The following is a 26,033-nucleotide window of genomic DNA, read 5'->3' as shown; positions in this document are numbered from 1 at the left end:
AACAGGGGTCTTGTGGGTTTCAAGGGTGGGAGGTGGGGATCAGAGAACGAACCGTGTGTGTATGGTGGCGGGGGTGGGGGGTGGGTAGTGGAGGGGACTGGGACCCCTGCCAGGCCATTTTGCCTGCTTTGTAGCCACACAGTTTGGCAGCCTGGTCTCTCTCAGGAGGAAAAAATCAATAGTGCTATCTGCACATTTGTGCCTCTCTCAGCTTCTGACCACTTTAACTTTCATAAAGAGGCATCAAGGAGTATAAATAGAGCACAGAGGTGGGGAGTTGGATTCCTGCTGTTGCTGAGTTCCTGTGGGGGCAGAAAGGACCGTGGAGCTAGTCCATTCAGGATGCTTGGAAAGAAATCATAAAGGCCAAGTCTAAGCCCCTAGGCAGAGAATAAATGGTCCAGTTTGGGTGAAGTTATTTCTGACACCCTGTAAGACTGTGTACTGAGATTCCCTGGGTCATCCCAGCGCTCCTGCCTTAAAAACCTGAATCAGCGCTGCTTTACAGATTACAAAGTACACGGTATCCATTCTCCCCTATGACGGTCCTTGCACTCTGTGGGGTGTGCAGAGTATATTGTGGGTTAATTGATTGGCTGATCAATATGTCCTTCAATCGTTCGTTCACTCATTCATACAAATACGTATTAGATAACTGCTGTGGACCATTCACCCTTTAGGTGAAAGGAGGAGATTGCTATGCCTTCAAGGACATGACAGTCTAGGCTGAGGAGGAGGCAGGCTCTAGCAAAACGAACAGATATCTAACATGTGAGAAGGTGTCAGTGCTGTGGAGAAGAATGAAGGTGGGCATGCAGTATAGGACATGGAGCTGGGTGCTGGTGGCAATCTACTTTTCATACCAAGGCGTGGGGAATGCCTCTGGTATTTGAGAAGAATCCTGAAGGAAGTGAAGGTGTGTGAGCTCTCAGCGATCTGGAGAAAAGCATTCCAGATAGCAGATTCAAGTTCAAACGCTCTAGGGCATGAATGTGCTATTGTTTGAAGTGGAGTAAGGCGGCCAGCATGGCTGGAGTGGGAGAATGAAGGGCAGAGAGGTGGGGGATGTCACAGGAGGCCAGGGACTAGTGACACAGGATGAGGTGCCCTGCTAGGATTTGTGGGGCATCAGCGGGGTTCCCACAGCAGAGTGACATGGTTGATTTACGTTTGGAAGGGATCATCTACTATTTTACCAAAATTTAAAAAATTGCTTGCTCAAAGGTTGATGTTGGGTGGTGGGAAGGAGGAATGAGAAGGCTGTGGATGGAGGCTTGGACCAGACAGGCCAGGGAAGGCCAGCAGGAGTGGAGAGAAATGGTGGGCTTCTGGATAGAGTCCCAAGTCATCACTAGCAGGATTTACTGAGAGATTAGATATGGTTTGTGATGAATTTAATATACAATGTTAGAAGGATAATGTTATATAGTTAGTATAACCATTAGCATATAATGAGAATTATGGAATATGAATGTATCATTTATTCAAATATCACCCCATCCCTTTCATTTCATCACACTCTGCATTTTACAAAATGTTTTCACAAGTCCTTTCACTGAGTTTTCACACCACCCCAGACAAGGATTAGGGCTTGAATTTCAAGGTGGGAAAATGGAAAGATCAGAAAGAAGAAATGATTTTCCCAAGGTAACTCACCTATTTTCATTTTATGTTTTAATTACTGAGGTCTGTCCCTTATTGCAGAGTCAAAGTTCTGACTTGAAACCTGGAAACCACATTTGGTTATGATTGTTTTCTCACCAGTCTCCCCACTAGAGCATGAGTTTCAGAACTCAGCCTCTGCCTCGTCATCTTTGTGCACGCTGCTAAAATTCTGTGCTGCCCACCGGAATAGGATGCTCAGGTGCCCTGGCACCTGGCAGGCACACTGAGACCAGACTCAGCAGAGGGCAGGAGAGTGTGGTCAATCTCCACACTGTGGAATGACTCATCACCCCAGCAAATGGGGTGTGAGAGCCAGAATTCCAAGGCTCTTTGGAATTGTTGGCTAGCAATGAATGATTCCAAGTGGGTGGTCCGGAAAGGGCTGGATAAGCAGCTCTTCCTAGGTGTCCACTCTGAATCCTATCTGAAAGATTATGATGTTGAACCCAGGTCCATGCCTCTCCTAGTCTGGCTTCGGATGGTCCTTTGCCCATAATATGCCCTTGTTATTGATGAAACAGATACAGGGCAAGCAAGCAAGGGCAACAACACTTTGTCTTCGACGCTCCTCTCAGAGCTTCTTAATTGCCAAGTTGAACCAGCATCTCAGGTTTCTTGGTGAGCTTCTCTCCAGAAGTTGCAGTTGGAAGGATCTTCCTTGTGGAGAGCTCTCAGGATGTGGTGAGTTCTTGCCTGTGCTTCGGCGGGAAGCTTTGAGCACCAGTATAGGGCATGTATTTCAGAATGATCCTGGTAAGGAGTGAAGGAGACAGGATATTTATATACGTACTCCTCAGTCATTTGTTGTTGTGCTGGGAGAGCAAAGTAGACTCGTAGATGAGAGAAAGCCCACAGATAAGGAAATATAATATTTGAGGCTGGAAATCTGGACTGCTTGCTCTGAAGGGTAAGAACCAGGGCTATGGCTGTTTGCTTCAGCAAGTTGAAACAGATGACTTCATAGGATTTGCAAGTGACCACCACAGAGGAACAGGAACTCAAGACCAGGAACCATCCCTATGAAACCTTTCTAGACTCTGGATCTTTGTGATTGTTCTGTGTAGGTCTGAGTCCTTGATCTTTTCTTATATACCTCAGGATTAGAATAGGATTCTTACTGTCTCAGTTTTGATTGAAGAATCAAATTTTGGCAGGAACAAACAGTAGTTTATTCCAATGCTCCCACTGTGGATAAATCCCAAAGTAAATGGCCAAGAACTGTTCAAGCCAGCCCATGAGCAATTTGTTCGCAGTCTCCAGTGACATGAGGAACTTGAACCAGAAAGTAGATCAGCTACATTGCTAAGCACATTGTTTGGTTCAGCTGACTTTTTTTTTTTAATAGCAAGACTTTCCTGATGAAGGAAGCAATGCATTGGTTTATAACCCATCACAGGCTCTGTATCTCATTTGACAGAACCACACTCTGAGCAACACTGATTTAGGGCACTTAACCTTCTTTTCATGTTGAGGTATAAAAGGGGTGCAAATAAGAAATTTTTTTTTTTTGGACAGGTGCTGGTGTGCCTATTCCTAACATCAAGAATAATGAGAAGTACTTCTATGGAACTACTCTATGACCTTAGTAAGAGTTGCACTTAGAAATCTAAAGGATGAGAGAGAAGCTTGCAACAGATGGACCAGCTGAAGAAGAGGTGACCAGAATCACACTTGCCCATGTTTCTAGAATTAATTAGAACAAGGGTTGCCTGAATGTGTCCCACTGAGCAGATGAAGGCTCTTGATGAGGGAATGGGTCTGGGTCATCTTCATTCCTGTGCAATAGGCTGCTTGCAGAGCTGATGGGACCTCAGCAAAAAAAAAAAAAAAACAACAAAAAACTCTAGGGATGGGCCACTGTATTCCTGACTAAGCCATTCACCAAAATGGAGATGTGTGTGTTCACATCAAAGGAATAGCAGGGGAGCAATACCTACAGGACTCTCTGGAGAACTCACCAAATCTTCCCTACTAAAAAAAATATCTTTTAAACACTTGCCGGCCCAGAGAGTACAAGAGTGTACCTGCTACTTAGGTAAGATTTTTTTTTCCTTCTCCGTTAAATTTCTCCACTGGCCAACACTGGGAGGTGGTTTTCAGAACATTGGCCAGATAATGGTGAGTGGGTGTGGTATAGTTGCAACAAGACTGGCCATGGGTTGGTGAGGCAATAACTGTTGAAGGTGAATAATGGATTGATCATGCTACTCTTTGACATTTGTGTGTGCTTGGAAGTTTCCACATAAAATATTAAAAAGTTAAAAGAAACAGCAGGTAACAAGTGGTAAAAAAGATGAGCAAGAAGAGAGAGGCTTTGTAACTGCGGGAAACCCCAGCTAAGGAAGCGGATAAGTCTTATTTTCAAATTAAGATTGAAGTGTTGATTATTACATAGAGCCAGACCTTCTAATTTCACAATCAAGACGGAGCTTTGTGACTTCAAATGACTACAGAACTTTATAATAACCAGAAATAACCAGGAAAATCTTGGAAATTAATCCTGGGGCAGATGAAAAAAACTAATCCCTCAGAGCAAACTTAAAGGGCATTAGAAGATTTTAGCAGGGGGAAAGTAATCACCCTTTTAGAGAGAGCGAGGTTTTGATTTGCTTTCAGACAGATTTTGGATTCAAAATCCTGCTTACTGTGCCACCTTGGGTCTTGGTTTTCTCATCTGTACAACCTCTGTGATGATGCCTGTAGAAAGTCATTGTGTGAGAGTTGACACACACTAAGTGCTCTGTATAACAAATTGCAGATGCTATCGTTAATCTAATTTTTGTGTTATCATGTTAATGTAGTACTTACATAGCAATGGAATCAGTGTCAATGAGAATTTATTGAATACAAGATATATTCCAAGCCCTAGGGCAGCTCGCAGGATATGATAATCTATAGGAGAGAGAGAGTTGGAAAGGCTCTTTATGATTGTATCTCATGAGCTGTGCCTGTGCAACAAACAGTTGCTCTTGGGGACCGGCAGTAAAACCTGAACATATAAAGTGCCTGAGATCATGTCTGTGGGGGAGTGTGCCATGCCGCAGTGCAGGCTGTATTGTGGGCTGTGTCCTCATCTCTTGGGAGGGCTGGCTGAGTTCCCAGGGCTATGAGGAGGATTATCCTGCCTCATCTTAGAAAGAGAGAAGACTCTATTCATGAGCAGCTGTAAGTCCACTCTATCTAGCTGTGTGGCTTGGGGGCATTACTTCTATGATTGTCCTTGATTTCCTTATCAGTAAAGTGGGAGGAGGGAAGGTGAGGAAGATGGAAGGATCTCAGGGGTAGTCTTAACAGCACAATGCAGAGCAATAAAACCGAAGAACATAAGCCTCCAAGGTATGTCTCCTAGAAAGGGCTGCAAAAGACGCTAGAGAGAAAGTGCCATCCAGCCATTATCACCGAGGAAGCACTGGACTCCAGAGGCGAGTTCACATCAGGATTAGTGGATGGCATGTCACATGAGTCCATGATTTGAAGGTGGGGAAGACTCATGTGGCAAGTAGAAGTCTCACTATAAACTCAGATGTGCAACAAAGTATTACTTTATTTTCCAAAATATTTTTTGTTTTGAGCCTTTGTTCTACTGGGCAACTGGGAAACTTTAACATTCTTTCCTGCAGTTCCTGACACTGAAGATAGTGTCAAAATCCCAGGGCTTCCATAGCACCAATGTCTGGTAATGGGTGCTCACCTGGCTCTCACATGACCTGTCCTTTGAGGTCAGGTACTGCTGGACACGGACCTTTCCATTTGGCAAGGCCTCTGGATCCTGCACTCTGCTTTATACCTATATGACCCTTGGAACGTGAATTCCTCTTGGGGGCTGCACATTCTGGCCCCTGCCTTGGTGTGCCCCAAGCCAGTTCTTTTTGGGGTCTTGTCAGTTGCTGAACTTGCTGCTTGGATGCTTCCTGTCTTGGGACCTGCCCCCGACTCTTCATCTTCTGCAGACTGTTTCCCATCTGGAGTGGTCACAAGAGGTTTGGGGGAAAGTCTGCAACAGTCATTCTCTTCTTGCTTCTTTTGAAATTAGACTTTTGGAAATAAAAGGCTGGAAGTCTGATATCTTTGTTTTCCTTCCTCTACAGCTCTCTCTAAGACAAAGGAGATAGATGATAACCCTCCTTGTAGAAATTATGGTAGGTCCCAGACAGCCTTCTCAGAAACTGGGTCATTTTTTCTGTCTAAAATAGGCAAAATCAAACAGTTCTGCATTGGTTTCCACCCTCTCCTCACTCTAACACACCTCCAGCAGCAGAAAGGAGAGCTATCAAAATATGCTGACCTAAGGAATAATGATACTTCTTATTCAGTTGAAGTCTTTTTCCTTTAAATTTCATTAATAATGTGATTTGTGATGAAATAGCTCCATTAGACATTTTAATGTACTTTTTTTATTACAAAAGTAGTAGAATCACATTTAGAGAATTTAAAAAAATGAGGAAGGAGAAGAGTAAGGGAAGAAGGAAAGTAGAGGGAGGAATGGAGACAACAAGATATAAACTGTTCAAGAACCCTTATTACGTACTTGACCTCTAGGTGTTTTCTGTGAATTCTAATTCAGTCTTCACCACACCCCTCTGGGCGAGTGTTGTTATTATCACTGTTTTGCAGTGGTGAGACTGCTGAGGCACAGAGAGGTTAAGTAATGTTTCCAGAATCACACAGCTCCAGGCAGTCTGACTCAGGAGCAAACAATACTGTCTCCCACATCAGTTGGATTGAGTTCTGTGCTTCTTTGCACTCTTTTATGAACAATTTATAATTTTGATTTGGATTTCCTTTTTAATTTAGCCCGAGGGTGTTCCTTAATTTTCAAGTACTCTGTGTTTTTTATATTTTCACTGTTGATTTTCTTGGACTTTTTAAATTGAATGAATGATTCTTTAATGCTTTACAATTTCCAAAAGTTTCACACACATGATTTCATATAATTCATAATAACCCAACAGGCACATGAAAAGTTGCTCAACATCACTAATCATCAGGGAAATGCAAATCAAAATAACAATAACACCTCCCACCTGTCAGAATGGCTATCATCAAAAAGAACTCAATTTTATACTCACCAAAGCAATTTCAAGTTACTAAATTAATTACATATGTATGTGTAGGTGCTTCTCTGATATCTCAGTTGGTAAAGAATCCACCTGCAATCCAGGAGGCCCCGGTTTGATTCCCGGGTTGGGAAGATCCCTTGGAGAAGGGAAAGGCTACCTACTCCAGGATTCTGGCCTGGAGAATTCCATGGACTATATAACCCATGGGGTCTCAAAGAGTCGGACATGACTGAACGACTTTCACTTCACTCGCTTCACTTCACTTTGACTTTACTCTTTCAGTCCTCTCCTTTACCTTCTACTTTTATTCTCCAACAACTGGTTTTATTTTAGCCACTTCAATAATTTTAAATTCCAGCTTTATATAAACTTCCCCATACCATATATTCTTTTGTTTCAAGACTTTTCTTCAGAAAGGGCTGCCTGGACAGCTTGCTGCCTGTGAGATGGCCCTGTCTGGTCTGGCTGTCCTATGACTCGTAAGAGTAGAGAAAAGCAGAGGCCTCTTCTTAAGCTGCTGTCTTTAAATGAGAATCATTAAAATTAATTCCCTTCAGTATTACAGAAGAATCGAAGGAAGAGCTGAATTTCAGATAAATGTTTCTTTATCACATGCCATTGCTCCTTTCCCAAAAGATCCTTTCGAAGTTAAGAAGGAACAGCTTATAAAATATTAACAGGTAGGAGTTAAGCTTTTAAAATTATGTCCTTTAAATAGTAGACAACTTATTAACCAACTTCTTGCTATAGGGGATTTAAGAAATTGCCAGTTTTCACTTTTTCCCATCTCCATTTCCTTCATGTCTTAATTTTTATTTGTTATGTTTTTAGATTTACTTGGTTAAGGTTTATAACATTTATGTTCTGGCCTTTAAATTCCATAACCGCTTAGTTCCATATTTAAATAGTTAAATAATCACCACTAATTTTTCACTGCAGTTTTCATATCTAATTTTTAATTTTGATCATTTCTTGGGAATTAAACCCATTATCAAGTAGTTTTTACAAGAAGAGCTCAGAATTATGTATGTTCAACACTTCACATAATTCCAGGCAGTAATTATTGTTAAGTGTTATTTAATAAAAATAAATAGAATAGTAGGATAATGATAAAAATACCTTTTATCTTATTCAGAATATTTTACTCATTCATCTACTATTAATTATTTTCCTTTTTAAAATTGATGTTTCTTTTGTTTTTCACAGAATAAAATCATTACCTCTTTGTTTTTTCTAACAATATATTTACAGCAGCATTTCTTTTCCCAACTGCCTTTTTATTTGGGGTTCTTTCACTAGGCAGAAAATTTAATTGTGTGTAATTAAGTCTGATGATCTATTCTTTGTGATTTCTTCTATTACTTCTAAATTTACACACTTGCTATTCAATTTTACAGTCTAATTTTTCTATAATTGGAACTTAATATCTTAATATGTAGCTCTGCAATTCATTTAGAAGTTTATTTAGTATATGGTTTAAGGAAAAACTCAAAGTTAATTTTTTCCAAATTCATAACAAACACAAATTTTTGACAAGTTCTTCCTTTCCTTTATTTGTTGAATATTAAATTCTAACATGCATACATAAACACACTGCCCCCCTTCCCCCCTTGCCCCTCCACATACACACATTTTCTCTCTCCTGTCTGTCTTTTGTTTTCTTTACAGCTGCCTATTTTCCTACCTTGATCTCTTACTTCTGTGTTATAGAACCTACACTTGCCCAATTCACATCGGTTGTCTCATTTAGAGAATTCTCCAAATCAGTTTCTCCAAAACTGCGTTTGTTGTGTTTCAGTGAGATCTCTGCAACATACAAAACCCTGTCACAGCTCTTACGTCTCCAACTTACACTCAATAGTAGATCAGACTGTGGCTTTCCGTGTTTAACCAAGAACCGTGGAAGTTGTTCTGTCTGAAAGGTCTCTGTGTGCAGCACTGTCTTACTTTCACCTCAGTTATGCAGATAGATTTGCTCCTCTCCTCTGTGAACAAACTTCTCACCCTTGAGATTTTAAACATCTACAGATTGGATAGGCTCGCAAAAGGGTTTCTTACACCATCACACTGGGACAATGAATGTACACTCTCCACACACTTGTCAAACCAAGAGAGCCATTCTGGGCGGTATCTGAGGGTCAAAAGGAGTGTTTCCACCTCTACTATAGTGTTTAATAGCTTAATAGAGAAGTTAATGATTAATCTATCTTTTTGTAAGTCTATCTTCCCCAACACACTGTGAGTTTCTAGAGTGCAGGAAACATTGCAGTGCAGAGCACCAAATCCACCACGTGGTTGAGGTTTAAATATTATTTATACTGAGTGATTACATTTATACTGGCTTCCCAGCTTACACTAGTAGTAAAGAATCCACCTGCCACTGCAGGAGATGTGAGTTTGATCCCTGGGTCAGGAAGATCCCCTGGAGTAGGAAATGACAACCCACTCCAGGATTCTTGCCTAGGAAATTCCATGGACAGAGGAGCCTAGCGAGCTACAGTCCATTGGGCAGTGAAGAATCAGACACAACTGAACAACTGAACACATATATACTAAGTGATTAGCTTTCCTAAGTCCTCAAACCAATCTACTGACCAACCATGAAACTGACCAACTGTTATACAGTCAAACGGAAGCAGTGACATCATTGTTAAGGCATTCCCAAATTTACTTAAATCATTTATGTTTGTATAGAGTCAGGCTATTTCATTTATTGCATGGCAATTCTGTGGCAAATCCTGATATGAATCAGACACCATTCCCTTGCTCAGGGACCTCGAATTTCTGAGGATAGATGACATATTTGCTTAAATAAAATTTAAATGGCAAACTGACTGGTGCCACACAAGCTGTGTATCAGGGGAGAGAGAAGAAAGGAAGAGAAGAATAATTTTTTCCCTTGTTAACCTTTGGGGATAAGAAGCACCATAATTTTGGTCTTATTAAAGGCTGCCCCATGATTAATATTTCCATCTAAGAAGTAATTAAGGAATTATTTATCCAGGGGGATTGTGACAAAAGGAATTAAACCATGCCAGCTCTGTTTAGGCAGCATAAGGCTGAGTTTTGAATACTGAAGATTAAGTCTGTTTAGACTAAAGTCTTACATTTTGTTCTTGACTTTTGCTCAGGTGCTATGTAAGAACCACTGAGTGGATAAGTAATAAATTATCTAGAACTACTTAACTAATACAATCCACAGTGCTAAGTGGAATACATTATAATCATGGTGTGATAATCAGAATAATAATAATTTAACATGTGTAGTAGACTCCAAGGGGCAACAATCTGTTTTAGTACATTAAAGCACTGGCATTTTGAGATATAAAACTGTACTTTTTAGTGTTATAGGAAATAATTATTTCCAACTATTATTGAAGTAGTGGGGAAATCATCTTACCTCAGTGCTGTAATCATATTGTGTTCACAAGTGTATCTAATTATAAATAAGTTATCAGATTTTTTTGCATATTTTAAGTTGTTAAATGGAAAGATTTACTGCAATGCTAATAAAACAACTTTGAAAAAGTTACACAAGACCTCAACTCAAAAATAGGTACATGTTCCATAGCTATAGATTCACAGAGAGCAGAATAGTAAGGGACCCTCCCTTTATTCAGAAGAAAATAGTGGCCAGAGAGGTCACTCTGACAAGGGGATGAGAGCCTTGACAAGGGGGTGAGAGCAAAACCTATGTTCTCCTACCATCTACCCAGTGTTTGGAACCCTATATGATGCAGTCTTTAGAGAATTTTTAAATGGAAGGATTGGGATTTTTATGTTTTTGTTTGAGAGAAGGGGACACCGAGGCACTTTCTATGAAGCAACATAGCTGATCCACGTGGGTAGCATGGGGTAGGTCGTGGTCAGAATTCTCTGCCCACAGAACCCTGTTGTTGGTCTCAGGTGTCATATCTGGAGCAGCAATGATGCAGGGACTCATCCATGGCTCTTGTGTTAGTGGAGGGAAGTGACAGTGTTCCCAGAGCTTCGTCTTGGTTAATTTATCACACAGCGTGACCCACTGACAGCTACAGCTGTGTGGCATCTACTGCAAACCTACCCAAAGTGGAGGTTTTTAAATGGAACATTAATCATGTGGAAAATTTCTGAAAAGGGCTGTAAGAAACGACTAGTGTAGACAAGGAGGTATTTTGAAGCTGGTAGGCTAGAGAAATGAGTAGAATGTCACTATGCTGGGATCTATGGAAATTCAGAAACTCACAGCAAAGAAAATTTTCATCTAAAATGTGGAATAAACAGGAATGGGGGAGTGGGAGGTACAAACTAACGCCTGTAAAGTAGGTTATAAGAACATATTGTACAACATGAGGAATATAGCCAATAGTTTGTAGTAACTATAAATGGAGTGTAACCTTTAAAATTGTGTGGAATTAAAAAAATAAAATGTGAAATAAGACTCTCGTCCATCCTGAGGACCCCTCCCAAGGCTGAGAACTTAAAATGATCTTCCCTTTACCCCTTCTGACCCGTCTCTATTCTAGACTGTAAGCTCTTTGAGAGAAAGTTCTTGCTTTACTTGTTTACTGTTTCTAGAGCAGTGCTTAACACATAATAAGTGCTTGATAAACATTTGTTAATCTGACTCTAGTGATAAAGTCAGTTTGACATAAAGCCGTGCTCATTTGCTTCAGTCGTGTCCGATTCTTGAGATCTCATGGACTATAGCCTACCAGGCTCCTCTGTCCATGGGACTCTTCGGGCAAGAATACTGGAGTGGGTTGACATTTCCTTCTCCAGGCGATCTTCCCGATACAGGGATCAAACCCACATCTCTTACATCTCCTGCGTTGGCATGTGGGTTCTTTACCACTACCACCACCTGGGAAGCCCTTGACATAAAGCCATATTTGGATTCATAGAATATCCAGACCTCTTCCTGATAGCCCTTCATGGCTCCAGAAGGAGCAGCAACCACTTGGAAGGAGCCCCCTACTTCCCACCCCTATCCTACAGCAGAGTGTCATTGGAGGAGCCCAACTTTGAGCCAGTCCTCATGGAGATTCAGACTCAAGCCCTTGGTACTTGCAGCTTCTTGTTCTATTTTTATTTTTTTTTAGTCTTGGAGTGAAAGTTTCTCCAATTGAGATATCAGTCTGATTTAGAAAAGTTTAATTTTTTTCCCTAAGAGTAAGAGACTTGTGCCTGGGATATGTCAGCACTGCATTAAAGAACTGGGAGCTGTGTTCTCTCAGAGTGTGCGTGGCAATGTTCCATCTGGCCACACGTGGTGAGGGGGCTCCCCTTCTCCTTGCCTTCTCTCACAGGTTCCAACCTGTGGGGCTGAGAGTTAATTATCACCTCCTAGGATGCTTGGAACCTCCTCTAGTCTTGAAAGGACTTTCCTCATGCTGGCCCTCAGGAGGGAAGAGACCCACACAATTATTTCTTAGCTCCGTGACACTCTGCGTGCATATATGCCTGACATACTTGAATTTGGATCATGAGAGTCATGCAGAATTCAGTGTGGATAGAGGTATTGGCTGAGGAGGCTCCAAAGAAAGCCCCCTACCTGGTGATTATAATGAATGTGTGTATCCATCCTGTGCTGAGTCACTGGGGAGCCAGGAGGATTTCAGCAAAGGCCACTTTGTGAAGCCCCTCCCCACAGTTGTCAAGATCAAACTCCAGAGAAAAGAGGGGCATCATACATGAAAGACCTCCACTCTGCCCTGGGTCTTCTCACCCCACCAGGCAATCAGCTGCTGTGAGGCTGAGAGGAAGCAGATTTGGAAGGTCTAACCTGTGAAGTCTGAGCCCGGGGAGGAAGTGAGGAAGGAAGTCTGATGAGATGGAAGATGGAGAGCAGCACTTGTCAGGACAAACTGAAGCCTCGTTTTCACCTCACGTGGAAGCTGACATTCATTCATTAGTGCATGCCCTAATGTACTGCGCATGGTGCCAAGTGAGTCACTTTCTCTGTCTCATTTACTCCTGACAACATCACGTGAAGCAGGATTTTATTTGAAAATCATTATTGTATAGAGAGGGCTCTTTAAAGGGGTCAACTGCTTTTCCCAAAGTCACACTGTCAGTACCTAGTGGTGAGATGGTAGTTGTTTTTTTTTTTGCTGTGTACCAAACAACCTCCAAACCATTTCCTAGTGGTATAAAATGACCTTCATTCATTCTGCTCACAGATCCTGTGGATCAGGACTTTGGGCAGGGTGGGGGAGTGGCTTGTCTCTACTCCATCTAGGACTCCAATGTCTGTAGGTACTTCTGGGTGGGGGGAACATTGGGAAGGCTCATTTCACTGAAACTATGCCTGCCGATCTAGGTAGATATAAGAGACTCAGATTGAATCCCTGGGTCGGGAAGATCCTCTGGAGAAGGAAATGGTAACCCATTCCAATATTCTTGCCTGGAGAATCCCATGGACAGAGGAGCCTGGCAGGAGGCAGTCCATGGGGTCGCACAGAGTCAGACACGACTGAAGTGACTAGCACGCACATGACCTTTGGGCTTTCCTGTTAGCTCAGCTGGTAAAGAATCCACCTATAATGCAGGAGACCCCGGTTCAATTTCTGGGGCAGGAAGTTCCCTGGAGAAGGGATAGGCTACCCACTCTAGTATTCTTGGGCTTCCCTGGTGGCTCAGATGGGATAGAATCCACTTGATGCGGGAGACCTGGGTTCAGTTCCTGGGTTGGGAAGATCCCCTATAGGAGGACATGGCAACCCTCTCCAGTATTCTTGCCTGGAGAATCCCATGAACACAGAAACCTGGTGGGCTACAGTCCATAGGGTCGCAAAAAGTTGGATATGACTGAGTGACTAAGCACAGCACATTGCCAAAAGCACCTACACGTGGCCTCCACATGTAGCTTGGGCTTATCCCACTATGGTGCTTGGTTTCTAGAGGGACCATTGGAGGACAAGCCTCCCTAAGCCCCAAAACAGGAGCTGCAAGATTTCTCCTAACCCAGCAAGTCACCTAGCGTCACTTCCTCTCTAGTCTATTGGTAGAAGCAGTCACAGCTCAGTCTCATTCCACATAGACCCCACCTCTTGATGAAACACGTGTCAAAGATATTATGGCTGTGTTATCAAATAGCCACACAGGATTTGAATTTAGGTCCCTTTACTTTACAGCCATTACTGCTCCCATTAGACACACTGCCTGGGTGTCTAAGAGGCAGTGTGTCCTGTGAGAGGCTTCCATAGGAACGAGGAGAATATACATTTGACATAGCTACATCACTAAGTCCCTGAGCCCTATGAAGGAAAATGTGACAAGCAGCAGCATGGCTTGGGAGGGAGAATTCTGAAGTGGGGGCCAGGTGGCTATACCCGTGCAGCTCTAGATGACCTGCTGCTCTGGTCTTTCTCTGTGAGAAGGGCATAATCACAGCATCCCCTGGCTCATCTGTAGGATGCAGTGCCCAGGTGGTGTGAAGCCTCAAGTTCCCTTCTTCAGATGGGAAGAAGGTCTCAGTGTCCATGAGGAGCCCTGCTGCTCAGCCTTCAGCCCATGGCTCTCAAACACTCTCAGTGCGCAGGCCAGTCTTCTAAACTCGGCCCAAATTCCAGAAGCCTAACCAGACCCCCTCAGACTACACAGAATTTTCTTAGCATCTACAGATATCAATTTTATTATACATTGTTCATTCACTGATTCATCACATCCTGGAAAGGGTAATAAATGTAGAATCACCATATCCTCTTAAGTCTTGGCCCCACTGGGAACTAGGTGAGTAACTGTGGGCTGATCCAATGGCCTCTTATGACCTCAGTTTTCTGCAAAACAGTGGTCAGCTTATCTGCTTTCAAGAACATTATGGGGATTGAATGAGCTGATATGAGAAAATGTTTTCTAATCTGATAAACATAATATATATGTGAGATGTTTTCATTATTATCATTTCTTCTAGCGCTTAGCAGAGTGCTTCACCCTCAGCAAGTGGTTAATAAATATGTGCACTTTAGTTGTGATTTACTCCAGACCCTAAATGAAGTTCATGTCAGAAGGAGATTGGAGCTTTCTTTCATCTCCCGTCCTCCTTGAGGACGTATGTCACAGAAGAGCTTCCATATGAGTTGGCTGCACTGTGCTTTCTCTTATCCCGTCAAGCTGAAAAAGGGATTGCAGGCTTTGGTAACTGACATCATCACAGCATTGATTAAGAAAAAAGAACTGACTTTGTCAATTTAATTAAATTGCTAAAGACATGCATCCCCAGTCTCAGGCAATGCGCTTCAGGGCAAAGGTGGTGTGGGAAAAGTGATGTGGGCCTCTGATCTGGGGTTTCCTCTTCTAGAAAATTTTGAAAGCAGAATAAATTTTTTGCAACAACTCGCTTCATCCATCAGAGACTTAATCACATTATTCTAGAAAATGCATGGAAACAATTCTCCCTGCAATGAGCCTCTGCTGAAAGAGTGACCAGAATAAACTCCACAAGAGATAAATCTTAGTGTAGGGCATATTCCTAAAAATTTGCAATCTGCTCTATTTTTATTGTAATCAATGGATCTGTGTTTTAAACAGTGGGCATTTATTGGGTTCCCACTGTGTGCTCAGTGGTGTTTTAGAAGCTATGGGTACTACAGATCAGGAGCAGCTATCCCAGGATGTGTGACAGTTTTTTGGTGTGAGTTCTGAGAAATCTTTCAGAGCCCATTGCTGAGCATAAATGAGGACCAGACAGTGCTGCGGGAGAGGAGTGTTAGGGCGGGGCTGGATTGTTGAAGGGGAAACAGCACGGCAGTCAGCATTTGGGTTGTACTTGGTTTAGTTTCCTTCTAACTAGTTGTGCAATGTTGGGCAAGTTGCTTAACCAATTCGAGTCTCAGTTTCTTACCTATTAAATAGGTCTCAAACAGAGGAAAATAATTCAATGGATCTATAGTGTAAAGTTTTCAACTCACTTAGTCTAGTGAACAGTTATTACACTCATTTGAAAGGAAGACTGGGGAACTGGCTTGAATGGTGTTTTGATGATTTATTTTTGTCTAAAAAACCACCCCCAAACTTAGTGGCTTAAAACAGCAGCCACTTAATGATATCTCACAATTCCATGGGTTGACAAGGGCTCAGTTGGCTGGTTCCTCTATTGTCTCTTTTGGGGTTTCTCTTGTACTTGCTGTTTGATGGGGCTGTAACCTGGGTGCTGCTCCATGTAGCCTCTATTTCCATGTGGCGTCTTGTCCTCTGGGTCTTCTCCATGTGGCCTCTCTCTACCCTGGACATTTAACATGGTCAGCCTGGATCTCCAAGAGGAGGAATTGGAAGGGTTCAGGCGATCTCAGTGCCTGGGGTTAGCAAGTCTTAGGATGTCACTTCTTCCACATTCCAGTGGTCAAAGCAGTCCCAGTCCCCACTCAGATTCAAGAGGGAGGGGTACAACTTCCACCTTCTTAAAAGGAAGGCAGAGAAGGGGGCTCCCCAGGTGGTGCTAGTGGTAAAGAACCCACCTGCCAATGCAGGAGACTTAAGAGACATGGGTTTGATCTCTGGATCAGGAATATTCCCCCCTGGCAACCCACTCCAGTATTCCTGCCTAGAGAATCCTATGGACAGAGGAGCCTGGTGGGCTACAGTCCATGGGGTTGCAAAGAGCTGAACACAACTGAAGTGACTTAGCACACACATAGAGAGATGTTTGGGCTATCTTTCATACCCCAATCCCCCAGCACCATGGCTCTTCCCCAGCAGCCTCTTGGTGGGGAGGTGGGTAAATCTCAGTTCTGGAAGACCCTCTTCCAACAAGGAGGCAGGTTGATCAACCTCCCAATAGGGCCCATTTTCAGTGTGGTCCTTTCGTGTGAAGTTCTTTACATTTGGCTTTTTTAGGGCAGCCAGCATTTTTCTAGACTCTCAAGGATTTATTCAAGCAAACAAAGCTCACAGTAGACTGGTGCACAATTTAGACTATTGATGTGTTTATTTACGATGGCATATTTACTTTTCCCTCAACAAAGCATCTGGACACAGAATTATTTGTCAGAGAATTTGAGCCCTGGGCTCAGGGAAGGGGCCTAAGAATCTTATCCAAAGTGGAAAAACATTGCCGATCCATCCCAGCCTAGGGATCCCTGGACACTTCTTTGACTTATGATTTTTGCCCTCTCTTTTCCTAGGATCATGTAGTTCCTGCTTCTGCTCACACATCCCCACTCCCAGCTATATTAATACTATTGATAAAGGTATAGACTATAATGGGCTTCGCTGGTGGCTCTCTGGTTCCTCTGCCTTTTCTAAATCCAGCTTGAACATTTGGAAGTTCATGGTTCACTTATTGTTGAAGCCTGGCTTGGAGAATTTTGAGCATTACTTTGCTAGCTTGTGAGATGAGTGCAATTGTGCAATAGTTTGAGCATTCTTTGGCATTGCCTTTATTTGGGACTGGAATGAAAACTGACCTTTTCCAGTTCTGTGGCCACTGCTGAGTTTTCCAAATTTGCTGGAATATTGAATGCAGCACTTTCACGACATCTTTTAGGATTTGAAATAGCTCAACTGGAATTCCATCACCTTCAGTAGCTTTGTTCGTAGTGATGCTTCCTAAGGCCCACTTGACTTCGCATTCCAGGATGTCTGGCTCTAGGTGAGTGATCACACCATCGTGATTATCTAGGTCAAGAAGATCTTTTTTGTGCAGTTTTTCAGTGTATTCTTGCCACCTCTTCTTAATATCTTCTGCTTCTGTTAGGTTCATACCATTTCTGTCCTTTATTGTGCCCATCTTTGCATGAAAACTTCCGTTGGTATCTCTAATTTTCTTGAAGAGAATTCTTGTCTTTTCCATTCTATTGTTTTCCTCTATTTCTTTGCATTGATCACTGAGGAAGTGTTTCTTATCTCTCCTCGTTATTCTTTGGAACTCTGCATTCAAATGGGTATATCTTTCATTTTCTCCAAATTGCCAACATCCTTTGGATCATCAAAAAAGCAAGAGAGTTCCAGAAAAACATCTATTTCGGCTTAATTGACTATGCCAAAGCCTTTGACTGTGTGGATCACAACAAACTGTGGAAAATTCTTCAAGAGATGGGAATACCAGACCACCTGACCTGACTCCTGAGAAATTTGTATGCAGGTCAAGAAGGAACATTTAGAACTGGACATGGAACAACAGACTGGTTCCAAATCGGGAAAGGAGTATGTCAAGGCTGTATATTGTCACCCTGCTTATTTAAATTATATTCAGAGTACATCATGAGAAATGCTGGGCTGGATGAAGCACAAGCTGGAATCAAGATTTCTGGGAGAAATATCAATAACCTCAGATATGCAGATGACAACATCCTTATGGCAGAAAGTGAAGAAGAACTAAAGAGCCTTTTGATGAAAATGAAACAGGAGAGTGAAAAAGTTGGCTTAAAGCTCAACATTCAAAAAACTAAGATCATGGCATCCAGTCCCATCATTTCATGGCAAATAGATGGGGAAACAGTGAGAAACTATTTTTTTGGGCTCCAAAATCACTGCAGATGGTGACCACAGCCATGAAATTAAAAGATGATTGCTCCTTGGAGGAAAAGCTATGACCAACCTAGTCAGCATATTAAAAAGCAGAGACATTTACTTTGCCAACAAAGGTCAGTCTAATCAAAACTGTGGTTTTTCCAGTAGTCATGTATGGATGTGAGAGTTGGACCACAAAGAAACCTGAGCGCTGAAGAATTGGCACTTTTGAACTGTGGTGTTGGAGAAGACTCTTGAGAGTCCCTTGGACTGAAAGGAGATCCAACCGGTCCATTCTAAAGGAGATCAGTCCTGAATATTCACTGGAAGGACTGATGTTGAAGCTGAAACTCCAATACTTTGGCCACCTGATGTGAAGAGCTAACTCATTTGAAAAGACCCTGATGCTGGGAAAGATTGAAGGCAGGAGGAGAAGGGGATGGCAGAGGATAAGATGGTTTGATAGCATCACTGACTCAATGGACATGAGTTTGAGTAAGCTCTGGGAGTTGATGATGGACTGGCAAGCCTGGCATGCTACAGTCCATGGGGTCTCAAAGAGTTGGAGATGACTGAGCGACTGAACTGAACTAAACTGATGGCTCTGTGGTAAAGAATCCACCTGCCAACACAGGAGACATGGGTTTGATCCCTGGGTTGGGAAGAGTCCCTGGAGAAGGAAATGGAAACCGACTCCAGTATTCTTTCCTGGGAAATCCCATGGACAGAGGAGCCTGGCGGAGTTGCAAAAGAGTAGTATATGACTTAGCTGCTGAACAACAAACACCAGTGTAGACTATCATGTTGAGGCAGGACTTGATCAGAATTGAACATCCTATTCTTTCTGCTTTAAGTTGAGAAGAGTCAAACATTTTATGGTGACCAACAGGTATAAATCACCTCCTCATTCAGTATCAGCTTTGTTAGAGTAACTCATTGCCAAGTTCAGGGTGTAGGTATAAGCCATAAGGGCTTCCTGTGCATTGACTGTGGAGGAGACAGAACTTCAGCAACATGCCAGAGCTCAGGGTGAGTATCACAAGTGCTGACACTTGAAAATACAGTGCCAGTCATTCCATGAAAGGGGCTCCTTCATCTCAACTGGTCAGACGTAGGAGGACCTTCAGTCCAGTTCAGTCCCAGTCACTCAGTCGTGGCCGACTCTTTGTGACCCCATTGACTGCAGCATGCCAGGCCTCCCTGTCCATCACCAACTCCTGGAGTTTACCCAAACTCATGTCCATTGAGTTGGTGATGTCATCCAACCATCTCATCCTATATCGTCCTTTTCTCCTCCTGCCTTCAATCTTTCCCAGCATCAGCGTCTTTTCAAATGAGTCAGCTCTTCACGTCAGGTGGCCAAAGTATTGGAGTTTCAGCATCAGTCCTTCCATCGAATATTCAGGACTGATCTCCTTTAGGTTGGATCTCCTTGCAGTCCAAGGGACTCTCAAGAGTCTTCTCCAACACCACAGTTCAAAAGCATCAATTCTTCAGCACTCAGCTTTATTTGTAGTCCAACTCTCACATACATACATGACTACTGGAAAAACCATAGCCTTGACTAGATGGACCTTTGTTGGCAAAGTAATGTCTCTGCTTTTTAATATGCTGACTAAGTTTGGCATAGCTTTCCTTCCAAGGAATAAGTGTCTTTTAATTTCATGGATGCAATCACCATCTGCAGTGCTTTTGGAGCCTAAAAAAATAAAGTCAGCCACTGTTTCCACTGTTTGCCCATCTATTTGCCATGAAGTGATGAGAGCAGATGGCATTTTAGTTTTTTGAATGTTGAGTTTTAAACCAGCTTTTTCACTCTCCTGTTTCACTTTCATCAAGAGGCTCTTTAGTTCTTCTTCACTTTCTGCCAAAAGAGTGGTGTCATCTGCATATCTGAGGTTATTGATATTTCTGCCAGCAATCTTGATTCCAACTTGTGCTTCCTCCAGCCCGGCATTTCTCATGATGTACTCTGTATGTAAGTTAAATAAGCAGGGTGACAATATACAGCCTTGATGTACTCCTTTTCCTATTTGGACCAGTCTGTTGTTCCATGTCCAGTTCTAACTGTTGCTTCCTGATCTGCATACAGATTTCTCAAGAGGCAGGTCAGATGGTCTGGTATTCCCATCTCTTTCAGGATTTTCCACAGTTTATTGTGATCCACACAGTCAAAGGCTTTGGCATAGTCAATAAAGCAGAAACAGATGTTTTTCTGGAACTCTGTTGCTTTTTCGATAATCCAACAGATGTTGGCAATTTGATCTCTGGTTCCTCTGCCTTTTCTAAAATCAGCTTGAACATCTGGATGTTCACAGTTCACGTATTGTTGAAGCCTGGCTTGGAGAATTTTGAGTACTACTTTACTAGTATGTGAGATGAGTGCAATTGTGAGGTAGTTTGAGCATTCTTTGGCATTGCCTTTCCTCGGGATTGGAACGAAAACTGACCTTTTACAGTCCTGTGGCCACTGCTGAGTTTTCCAGATTTTATGGCATACTGAGTGCAGCACTTTCACAGCATCATCTTTCAGGATTTGAAATAGCTCAACTGGCATTCTATCACCTCCAGTAGCTTTGTTCGTAGTGATGCTTCCTACAGCCCACTTGACTTTGCAATCCAGGATGTCTGGCTCTAAGTGAGTGATCACACCATCGTGATCATCTGGGCCATGAAGATCTTTTTTGTACAGTTCTTCAGTGTATTTTTGCCACCTCTTCTTACTATCATCTGCTTCTGTTAGGTCCATACCATTTTGTCCTTATTGAGCCCATCTTTGCATGAAATGTTCCCTTGGTATCTCTAATTTTCTTGAGGAGATCTCTAGTCTTTCCAATTCTATTGTTTTCCTCTATTTCTTTGCACTGATCACAGAGGAAGCCTTTCTTATCTCTCCTTGCTATTCTTTGGAACTCTGCATTCAAATGGGTATATCTTTCCTTTTCTCCTTTGCTTTTTGCTTCTCTTCTTTTCACAGCTATTTGTAAGGTCTCCCCAGACAGCCATTTTTCTTTTTGCATTTCTTTTTCTTGGGGATGGTCTTACTCCCTGTCTCCTGTCATGAACCTCTGTCCATAGCTCATCAGACACTCTATCAGATCTAGTTCCTTAAATCTATTTCTGACTTCCACTGTGTAGTCATAAGGGATTTTATTTAGATCATACCTGAGTGGTCTAGTGGTTTTCCCTACTTTCTTCAATTTAAGTCTGAATTTGACAATAAGGAGTTAGTGATCTGAGCCATAGTCAGCTCCCTGTCTGGTTTTTGCTGACTGTATAGAGCTTCTCCATCTTTGGCTGCAAAGAATATAATCAATCTGATATCAGTGTTGACCATCTGGTGATGTCCATGTGTAGAGTCTTCTCTTGTATTGTTGAAAGAGAGTGCTTGCTCTGACCAGTGTGTGAGGACTTTATGGAGGAGATATCTGGACAAAATCATGAAGCCTGGCTTTTTGAGGGTTATCAAAAAGTACAGAGAAACAATTAAAGCAGGAAGGTGGAATGCCCCATGCTATTTAGGGAATATGAATAGATTGGTGTGAACTAGTAAGCACCATAGATATGCAGTTTGTGATGATTGCTGTGATTATTTGTTGTATCTCGTTTTTAATTCCCCAACTAAGGTAGATGTCCTTTACAGATTAAGACCATGTCTTATAGCAAAGTTTTTTTTGACACAGATTTTAAAAAATAAGATTAGATAACAAGGTGATGGACACAGAAGGGGAGAAAGATGGTATATTAGGCAAATTTAGGAATCCAAGAAGATTCTATTATCTAATTCTTGGCACTGGAAATATGATGAGATATCATAGCTACAGCTATGTTATCTTGCTGCTGCTACTGCTGCTAAGTTGCTTCAGTCGTGTCCGACTCTGTGCGACCCCATAGACGGCAGCCCACCAAGCTCCGCCATCCCTGGGATTCTCCAGGCAAGAATACTGGAGTGGGTTGCCATTTCCTTCTTACAGAGAAAAAAGGATTTTGCAGATAGAATTAAGGCCTCTTATCAGTGACTTTAAGATAAGAGAATTATTCTGGATCTTCTGGATGGACTCAGTGTATTTACAGGAATCCCTAAAAGCAGAGGAAGAAGTCTGCAGAGACTGAAAGCACAAGAGGCATGCAACATGCTATGTTGGGTTCTCATTTTAAAGAACTGGCATCTAAGTACTACAACTACCAGGAACTGCCAATAACCTGAATAAGCCTGGAAGTGGGTTCTCCCATTGACCCTCCTGATAAAGCCCAGGCTCGCTGAAAAACACCTTGACTTTGGTCTTATGAGTCCCTGAGAAGGTTACCTAGTCACACTATGCTAGATATCCAACCCACAGAAACCACGAAGTAATACATTTGTGTTGTTTTAAGCCACTAAGTTGGTTGCAAACTTTTACAGTGGCATTAGGGAACTAATAGAGATGGCACGTTTTCTTCTCCCCCTCTGTCTCTTCCCCTTCCCTTCCTCTCTTCCTCATCTAGTTCAGTCTGAGATTCTCTGCAGCCTTCAGAAAAAGGCAGATACCAGAGGAGTGTCACTGTCTTGATCTAGAAGTCAGTGGAGGCTAAATTGTTTGACAAGCTGGGCTAAATGGTGAGCCTCTGTGCTGCTAAGCGGCTGGTTGAAGACACTCAGGAAGTGGCTTCCACGGGAAGATTCCTGGGCTGCTTTCATTCTGCCCTTACCAGCTTGGGGTGCCTGAGCAGAAATCAACTCATCCAGATATCTTACTCATCCCTCCTCTTCTCCCCTGACTCTTGGTCCCTCTGCCAAAGTTCCTTCCCAAAAAAGTGCCTTGAACATGAAGTGGAATTTGTCACTCACACCTCTTTCAAAACTCCCTTCCCTAGAGACTGTCTTAATTTGGTGCTGGCCAGATTTGGGGAAATAGCACTAACATATGAACACAGTTTATTCCATCCTGATAGAGAGGATTTGCAGACCCCAAGGGCAAGTTTGTTAAGTCTGAGTTTTTCATTCATTACACAAAGATAGCATTTTATTTATTCTTTCCTTCTTTTGGTTACCATTGTGAAGCTTTCTGTTGTTCTTTGCCTTTTACAAAATAATCACTCCCTGATTTGGTCAATATATTTCTTAAGATACAAAGCCAGCTCCTCTGTGAAGATTTTCTTGATTCCCTGCAGTATGGCCATCCCTCCCTCCTGTTTTGCACTTCCCGTGGATATAATCCTCATCAGGCTGTACTGAGTTCTCTGTTGATGTGTGGCCTCCCCTTCTGGACTGTAGTTCCTTATGTATCTTGTCTTCCCAGCACCCAGAATAATGTGGGTGCCCAGGGGTTGCTTAACAAAAGGATGGGAAAGGAGCATGAATGCAGAAGCAGCCTGCTGAAACAGACAGATGGGACCTGCCAGATTGCACAAAGCAGCTGGGTGTGAGGCATAAAATCCAAGGCAGTTAATTAAAAACATTTTTATTTGACCTGATTAAAAAGAAGTTAAAGAGACTGAGAAGTTTCTGCTGAGGAATTAAGAAGGGACATGAGTCAGGTGAGTATAATCACTGTGGAAGGGAGAGGGACCAGCTTGTTCTTGGCTGGAGATTTAGCCCAGCCACTAGCTAGCTCACAGTGACCTTGGTCCTAGGGCTTTCCACCCCAGGCAATGAGGATTTGCATTCCCTGAGTACTTAGAGCTCTTCCAGTGGACACAAATGTGTTGGCTGAGCAGGCTGGGATGAGCAGCTGCGGTTCATGTGCCTGTGCTGGGTGGAATTTAAGCCAGAATCAAGGGAGGGGAAGCAGAAAGTTCAGGCCCTAATATTTTGAGGTTGCATAGTTATTGTTTTTATTTAGAAGTGTACCCATTATGGCCTTCAAATTTTTCTATGTAGAGCCAATGCACATTCCAATATTTATCTTCTCTCAGTGGAACCCCTGTCTCTGTGTTTGTTGATATGCTCAGTGCCTTTAGGTAGAGAATGGGGAAGCTAAAATGGTTTTGCAGTAGCCCTTAATAACTGGAAAAACCAGCTGCATTGGAGCCAAGTGGAGCATGCTTTTCAGAAGACTGACATGAAAGCAACTTCCTCTTAAAATTGTCCCCCTTCCATGCCTCAAGGCACAGAATTCTCCTTGGGAAGGACCTCACCAACCAGACAACAAGTAGGATGTGCCCTTTGTCTTTCAATTGGGAAAAACTGAGGTCCTGCGAGGGACACTAACCAGCCCAAGACCAGAGCAGCCAAAGTTTATTGCATGAGTCTTTCTTTCATCAAAGATGATGCTTTCTCACTGTGAAAACTCACTGGGTAAAGGGAAAAACAGATTTCTGGACCCTGCTTAGCTTGATGGGCTCTAAATTGATAAAGGATAGAGAAGGGTTTTGCTTTGATACTGGGAAGAGAAGCAATGAGCCCATAGGTACATAGTACCTGTGGGTGAAGGGCTCAAGCAGGTGGAGAAGTATAGGTGACATTAGGCCATCACCACAACCAGAGCTGGGCAGTTTTTGTGAATTTCGGTGCCTTGTTGCAAAACAGGCTGGAGATTAAGTGTATAACTAACAGTCTATGAGACCTTGTATCTGGGAGCTCAGATCTGCTTTTCTCTTGGGCATCAGGGATCAATATTCCTGGGAGAGCTTTCAGTTTAGTTCAGTTCAGTCACTCAGTCGTGTCCGACTGTTTGTGACCCCACGAACTGCAGCACGCCAGGCCTCCCTGTCCATCACCAACTCCTGGAGTTTACCCAAATTCATGTCCATTGAGTCGGTGATGCCATCCAACCATCTCATCCTCCGTCATTCCCTTCTCCTCCTGCCCTTAATCTTTCCCAGCATCAGGGTCTTTTCCAATGAGTCAGCTCTTTGCATCAGGTGGCCGAAGTATTGGAGTTTCAGCTTCAACATCAGTCCTTCCAATGAACACCCAGGACTGATCTCCTTTAGGATGGACTGGTTAGATCTCCTTGCAGTCCAAGGGATTTCAAGAGTCTTCTCCAACACCACAGTTCAAAAGCATCAATTCTTTGGTGCTCAGCTTTCTTTATAGTCCAACTCTCACATCCATACATGACTACTGGAAAAACCATAACCTTGACTAGATGGACCTTTGCTGACAAACTAATGTCTCTGCTTTTTAATATGCTCTCTAGGTTGGTCATAACTTTCCTTCTAAGAAGTAAGTGTCTTTTAATTTTATGGCTGCAATCAGCATCTGCAGTGATTGTGGAGCCCCAAAATAAAGTCAGCCACTGTTTCCTCTGTTTGCCCATCTATTTGCCATGAAGTGATGGGACCGGATGCCATGATCTGTTTTCTGAATGTTGAGTTTTAAGCCAACTTTTTCACTCTCCTCTTTCACTTTCATCTAGAGGCTCTTTAATTCTTCTTCACATTCTGCCATAAGGGTGGTGTCATCTGTATATCTAAGGTTATTGATATTTCTCCTGGCAATCTTGATTCCAGCTTGTGCTTCATCCAGCCCAGCGTTTCTCATGGTGTACTCTGCATATAAGTTAAATAAGCAGGGTGACAATATACAGCCTTGATGTACTCCTTTTCCTATTTGGACCAGTCTGTTGTTCCATGTCCAGTTCTAACTGTTGCTTCCTGACCTGCATACAGGTTTCTCAAGAGGCAGGTCAGGTGGTCTGGTATTCCCATCTCTTTCAGAATTTTCCACAGTTTATTGTGATCCACACAGTCAAAGGCTTTGGCATAGTCAATAAAGCAGAAATAGAAGTTTTTCTGGAACTCTCTTGCTTTTTCAATGATCCAGCAGATGTTGGCAATTTGATTTCTGGTTCCTCTGCCTTTTCTAAAATCAGCTTGAACATCTGGAAGTTCACAGTTTACGTATTGCTAAAGCCTGGCTTGGAGAATTTTGAGCATTACTTTACTACTTTACTA

At 42.6% G+C, this 26,033-nt stretch overlaps 1 long non-coding RNA gene across 1 annotated transcript in view; it reads left to right on the top strand.

Annotated features, from left to right (window-relative positions):
• Positions 1-2,026: 2,026 nt before the first annotated feature.
• Positions 2,027-26,033, top strand: part of LOC145538553 (uncharacterized) — an 81,293-nt gene continuing 57,286 nt past the window's right edge. Inside the window, exons 1-2 of the long non-coding RNA XR_014077009.1 lie at positions 2,027-2,346; positions 3,181-3,700. This is a non-coding gene — a long non-coding RNA (uncharacterized LOC145538553). The remainder of the gene's footprint in view (positions 2,347-3,180; positions 3,701-26,033) is intronic.

Source organism: Giraffa tippelskirchi, chromosome 2 (genome assembly GCF_054371585.1).
Source record: "Giraffa tippelskirchi isolate mGirTip1 chromosome 2, T2T-mGirTip1v1.2.pri, whole genome shotgun sequence".
NCBI lineage: Eukaryota > Metazoa > Chordata > Mammalia > Artiodactyla > Giraffidae > Giraffa > Giraffa tippelskirchi.
This window is presented reverse-complemented; position numbering and strand designations above follow the sequence as displayed.